This window comes from Camelus bactrianus, chromosome 29, assembly GCF_048773025.1.
Source record: "Camelus bactrianus isolate YW-2024 breed Bactrian camel chromosome 29, ASM4877302v1, whole genome shotgun sequence".
NCBI classification, from domain to species: domain Eukaryota; kingdom Metazoa; phylum Chordata; class Mammalia; order Artiodactyla; family Camelidae; genus Camelus; species Camelus bactrianus.
The window spans coordinates 20,144,677-20,150,638 of NC_133567.1; the positions used below are offsets into that span (position 1 = coordinate 20,144,677).

Sequence of the window (5,962 nt, forward strand, 5' to 3'; positions counted from 1 at the left end):
TGTATTGGGTTAGAGCCCCTGATGACTTTATTTTAATCTACTTTTGTAAAGGTCCTATTTCCAAATGAGATCACATTCCGAGGTCCTCGGGGTTAGGGCTTAAGCATATCTTTTAGGGGGACACAATTCTACCCATGATAGGAAGGATGCTCATTATTAATCAAGAGGAATATTTTGTAGTTGGTAGTATCTTTTTCTGGAGACCAAAAAGCATGTTCAACACTGTTTCGTATATAGGTCAAAAATTTTATTAGACTCAAGATAATGCCAGGGAAGTAGATACTTTGATCTGAGGTCTGAACTTTATCAATACTGCTAAGTTCCTAGTTTCATGTTTACTACTGTGAATATTGCAAGCTGTATCAGTAAAAAAGGATGCTGTGGCCACCAAGTCATCAGATGCTATCGCCATACCCCTGACAGTAAGCAAAGGGAACTCAGGGTGCCGACAAGCAGGCAACCCGTCTCTGTCACCTCCAACGGTGCCTCCTGAGGGAACTCGGATGTGAAAGAACAGGACACTGGCCCTAGAGAGCTAGGTGTTTATCAAAGGAATGATTTCAATGAGCTCAGAAATTTGCACCTTCCCATAGAGAGAAAAGTGCTAAATTCCTTAACTTGAGAAATCTGGTTTTCCTTAATTAACAGTAATTCTTTGGTATCCTGACTACCTGGTCTTTGTTGCAGAAACTCATATATTCTGGCCTCTATCTTGGCACTTTGAAACAGTCTCTGAGAGTGATTTGAGAGACTGTGTTCTGGACTTGAGTCCTCAGGAAATCTGCAGAATAAAACATAACTCTCAACTTTTTGGTTGTGCATTTTATTTCAGTCAACACTACAAAGTATAAAGTCCTTTCATAGGAAAGTGTTGGCTTTGTCATATGCCATTTAACACACTTCTTGCATTTAGAGGTTTTCTTTCTTCCACTTCAATCTCAGTTTTCCAGAACTTGTTGAGGATTTTGCTATTGTTAACAATTTTGGGGCCTTTAAATATGATATCACTGGTAGAGAGGTGTTATGGTTTTGAAATTTAAGAATAACAACTAACGTTTATTAAACAATTATTATGTGCCAGGAACATAATGATATCTTTGTGTAGATGATCCCATTTAATTCTTGAATTATTCTCACTTTACACACGACGAAGCTGAGGCTGTGTAAGTTTCCATGAAAGCTGAGCAATAGTGAAGGGAGAATTTGGACTCAGGCTGATTCTAAAGTCCAGCTATCTCCACCGCCTGACCAACCGGGTTCAGTAAACTAGGGTTACCCCCAAATTTGCCTCTCAGCTCCTCGGCTTGCAAACCATTATCTTTTTTATTTATAACTAGAAATTACCTGAAATGCTTGCTGGCTAGAAACAGCAACATGGCAGTCAGGAGTTCTGCACATCTTTTGGAGAAGCTGCTAGCTGGGGGAAAGGATAGAGAAGGAGGCAGAGGCAAGAAGGTGGGGCAGGAAGGGAGGAAGGGGTGCGTCAGCGCACCTGGCACACACAGCGCTACTCGGCTGCTCTTCTTCCCGCCTCCTCCCAGAAACCCAGACGGGATGGAAGGACGCTTCCCCTCAGAGAGGGATCCAGAGGGCTGGGCCCAGGGCCTGAAGCTGAGCAACCTGTTGCCTGAAAAAAAATGCACGACCGAAAAGTTGAGAACTACGTTTTATTTAGCAGACTTTCTGAGGACGACGTAAGCCCTGGAAGACAGCCTCTCAGATAGCTGCGAGGGACTCCAAAGGCGTCAGGGCGCAGCCAGGATACACAGGAGTTTTTGCAACAAAAACCAGGTAGTCAGACCATCAAACGATTAATGTTAATTAAAAAAAAAAACAGACATCTCAAGTTTACAAATTTAGTGCTTTTCTCTGAATGGGAAGATGCAAAAGTCTGGGCTCACTGAAACCACCTCTTTGATGTGCACCTTAACTCCCTAGGGCCAGTGTCCTGTTTTTCTCCATCCTGAATCCCCTCAGTCGCGGGGAGGCTGTAGTGGCTGCAACATCCTCTGTTTACTAACATGGCAGGTGACATTCTTCATCCACAGTCAGACGTTCAATAGGATTTGGGGTAGAGCTGAAATATTATGTTGGAGGGACATCCTTTAGATATAGTCACTTTAGGATTTTTAAAAAAAGATTATTTTTTTCTTTGGACCCAGGTTAGCACTTCTCTGGGTTATTTCAGAAAGACACTCAGCGCTGACAGATGAATTTGTCTCTACCGTTTATCTGCACTGGAATTATGCTTCTGTGGATTTAAAAAGGGGAAGACATAACTGCCCCAAATAAACTATTATCTTCTGTAAGGCTGGTAATGAATGGGAAAAAAAATCTGTGTTCTTTGCAAAGCCTGGAGAGAACGGGGAGCGGTAAGGCGGGGAATACTGACGTATCTTTTGGCAAGCTTCAGCTTGGGAGTTTGCCCCGGACTTTACCCAGGAAATAGGCCACATCAGGAGTGCACAGGGGCGCAAGAAGAAACCAATCCTGCCATCAGGAACACTCTGCACTTGGGAATTCTCTTTTTCAAAAAGCACCCCCTTCCAAGAGGTCTGGCTGCTGTCTTACCTTTGCACATCACAAATGGTTCCCTCCTATTCTAAAGGGAAGGTGATTTTCTCTTTAATTCTCCTTCTTTCTGGCTGAGTGCAAGTACTATGGCTTTTAGCAGTTCTTTTTTTTTTTTTTTAATGAGCTTGAGAGCTGTACAAAACAAAACCTCTTTGGTCGTTTGCACTTATTCTTCTCCTCCAGGAATGTGCTGAAGTGTCCCTGCGGCCTGCCACGTGAGAGAGTGACAGCGGTGTGATGATGACCCAATTGGATGGTGGATGGAGGATTCTCGACACCAGGTACTGGCCGGCCAGCAGGACAGGGGCTTGTCCCATGGCAGCAGAAAGTTGCTCTGTCGGCCAATAGCGAGGCTGGGAAGTGGCCTGATCCAAACAAGAGCCAGTGCTGACGGCACCCCAGCGCTGCCCGCCCAGCCAGGGCCCGAGGCTGAGAACCCCGCCCGCCCTCCCTGCTGACTTTGCAGGGCTGCTCTGACAAAGGCTCCCTGTTGGCTCAGGGCATAGACCTCCCACAGCTACAGAGATAAAACAGAGGGAGATTAACAGGAGTTAGATGCTAAGCAAATAACTTAGGGGATAATATTTTTAAATGCTTATGTATCTAGAACCTGACCTGCTTTTATTCAGTTTCAAGGTATGCAAATATGGAGGCATGAGATACTCTTCATCTTGTGTAACCTGTGCTAAAACAGGCCGTGCCTTCCCTAGGTGTCGGGGTCTAAACCTTATTTGGCTATCAGTTCAATTACAGGAGGTATCCCAGATAACGTGTATGTGGAGACAGACAGGGGAACCCCAAGGCTACGCTGACTGGGGAGGGCAGTATGGCTTCACAGATGGAATTCATGGTTTCTTCCTCTACTCCTGGCCCCCGTGGTGACCTTCTGCAAGTCTGAGGCAAGAAGTTTCTTCATAACGAAGAAGAGATACAGTGGGGCCTAACATTTTTTGTGAACTGTCATCTTTACACCTTTGGAAATGCCTCTGTAATCTGTTAGGCTAACAGAAACTTGCTGTACCATTATGTTATGATAGATAAAAGCAAGCATTTTGGGCTCATTAGCTAGGAAATGCTCAGTACCTGTAGACTATCATTAATATTCAACATGTGCTGTTGAATTATGCAACTCATTATTTTATTATCTTTACATTTTGACTTTATATTTATTCAAAAAAAAAAAAAAAAGAAAGAAAGAAAGAAAAAGAAAGAAAAGAAGAAAGGAAAAAATCTCCAGTTACCATCATCTCGTATCTCTGAACTTGAACTACTGGAATGATTGCCTTTGCTGTGTAAGCAAGGTTAACCCCCACCTACATGCATGTTCCCTTGGAGAATGGTATTTACACTATCACGTGATAAGCAGCTAGTTCCAATCTGTTTTGGAAACCAGTTAAATAGAAATAATCTCAAAAAATCAATATTCAGAAAATGACCTTCCCTTTACTCCGGAGGAGTGGTTTGAGTAGCCAAGAGAGCAGCCTTTTCATTGCTCCTTGTCCCGCTGCACAAGTTTGCATTCACACTGGAGAACCACATTACTCCACAGATGATGATACAGCAAATAACATAAGGAAGTGCTGGGCCAGAGAAGCGCAGAGAGCGAGGTATGGATGGGAAACCGTTGGTCACCTGCTGCCGCCCCCTGCCCCGCCTCCTTGCCCTCGCCCAGTAATTCCCTGCTCACTGGTGGGAAAGCCCTCTCTCTGTCTCTGTATCCCTGTGTCCCTCTGTCCCTCTCTCAATGTTTTTTTTTTTTTTCCCATTCTACCCCAAGAAAATGCTTCTCCCTTTACAGTTTACACATATCTCAGAAACAACCATTTCTACCTTCTGTGTATTCTGAAAGAGTAAGAATTCTGATTCCTTCCTTCTCTAATCAGAGGTTCCTGCGGATGAACAATGGTGCCTGCCACATCAGTAAACAAAGGATGTTGCAACCATCAGACCATCAGCCACTGCAACTGTCCTGTCCCCAACGGTGAGCCCTGAAGCAACTCAGGGTGGAGAAAAACAGGCTGCTTGCCACCCCAACAGTGCACCCTGAGGGGATTCAGGTTGGGAGAGGAGAGGATGCTGGCCCTACACAGCTAAGGTGCATATCAAAGGGATGATTTCAATGAGCCCAGACTCTTGCATCTTCCTACACATAGAAAAGCACTAAATTCACGAACTTGAGAAGGCTGGTTTTCTTTAATTAACAATAACCTTTTGATGGTCTGACCACCCTGTTTTTGTTGCAAAACTCCTATATATCCTGGCTCTTCCCACACCTCTCCAGAGCAGTCCCTCAGAGCTATCTGAAAGTCTGTCTTCTGGGCTTATGTCCTCAGAAAGTATGCTGAATAAAACATCATTCTCAATTTTTCAGTTGTGCTTTTTTTTTTTTCAGTCGACAGTCCAAATAGTTTTAATAATTTCAAGACTTACTCCATGAGGGTGCTAAATATTGGAAAATCTTTTGCATAGTGTATATAAACCCTTGCAGAGAAGTCTCATAATCACAGCTTTTGGTACACATTACTCAACACAGCTTGCCTTGGGCATGTCAGGGACTAGGACGTTGATACCGCATTGGGAAATACTGCGTAGATGCAATAAGGACCAATGAGTTCCTCAAGGAGTCCCCTACTTGTAAACTAGAGATCATAAATCAGTGCTAATTAAAAGGCTGAAAAGACACAAAGGAAATAATTTCAGAAATTATTCAGAGAATAATTCTTTAGAAACTCCTATGAGACTAGCTACTAAATTCATGATGGTTTCGCTAAAAGATCTGATAGCTGGTGCTGTGTGTTTCAGAAATGCAACCGCATTAGTAGAATCGGTAGGTTAGGCACTTGGCAGATGTTTTTTTTTTTCAGTGCGCTGCCAACTATAATAGTTTGCCACTGTTAGTAATTATTAATCATAAAATGTCAGTAAAATGGGAGGAAACATGAAACAAGACCCATGAGCCAGTTTCTATGAAGTTGTCATAAGGGATTTCTTTTTTCTACTGAATAAAACAAGATTAATTTTCTCTGTGGTGGGGCATAGAAGTACACATGACTCAGACAAGCAGCGAACCACAGCATTCAATCATGTGCAACCATGTGTAACTCAGCTGTAAGGTTTCACTTCTTTGAGGAGATAGTTTCTTGAAGGAAGTGTGGTCAGGTCAGATACGTCAAGAGTAAGAAGAAAAGTCACGGCGGCGGGGGGGACTTTTTATACGCAAGGGAGCTGCTCCCATTATTATTAAGCACCTACTATTTATCAGGTACTATTCTTAGCACTTTGAATTTCTGATCTCACGTATTCTTCTCAGCAACTCGAGGAAGTAGGTATACTTATCTCCGTATTTCAGGTGATGATAACCGTCAGGGAAGTTAGGTAAATTTTGCAA

At 43.2% G+C, this 5,962-nt stretch overlaps 1 long non-coding RNA gene across 3 annotated transcripts; it reads left to right on the forward strand.

The window, feature by feature from the left end:
- Positions 1-2,208: 2,208 nt before the first annotated feature.
- LOC105066398 (uncharacterized) lies at positions 2,209-4,937 on the forward strand. 3 transcript variants are annotated; one of them, XR_835041.3, is made up of 4 exons: positions 2,310-2,613; positions 2,758-2,855; positions 4,124-4,181; positions 4,458-4,937. It is a non-coding gene; the product is annotated as an uncharacterized LOC105066398 (long non-coding RNA). The 3 variants fall into 3 exon arrangements; XR_835042.3 differs by having other exon boundaries at positions 2,315-2,553; XR_012503177.1 differs by having other exon boundaries at positions 2,209-2,613; positions 3,468-4,937.
- The last annotated feature ends 1,025 nt before the right edge of the window (positions 4,938-5,962 follow it).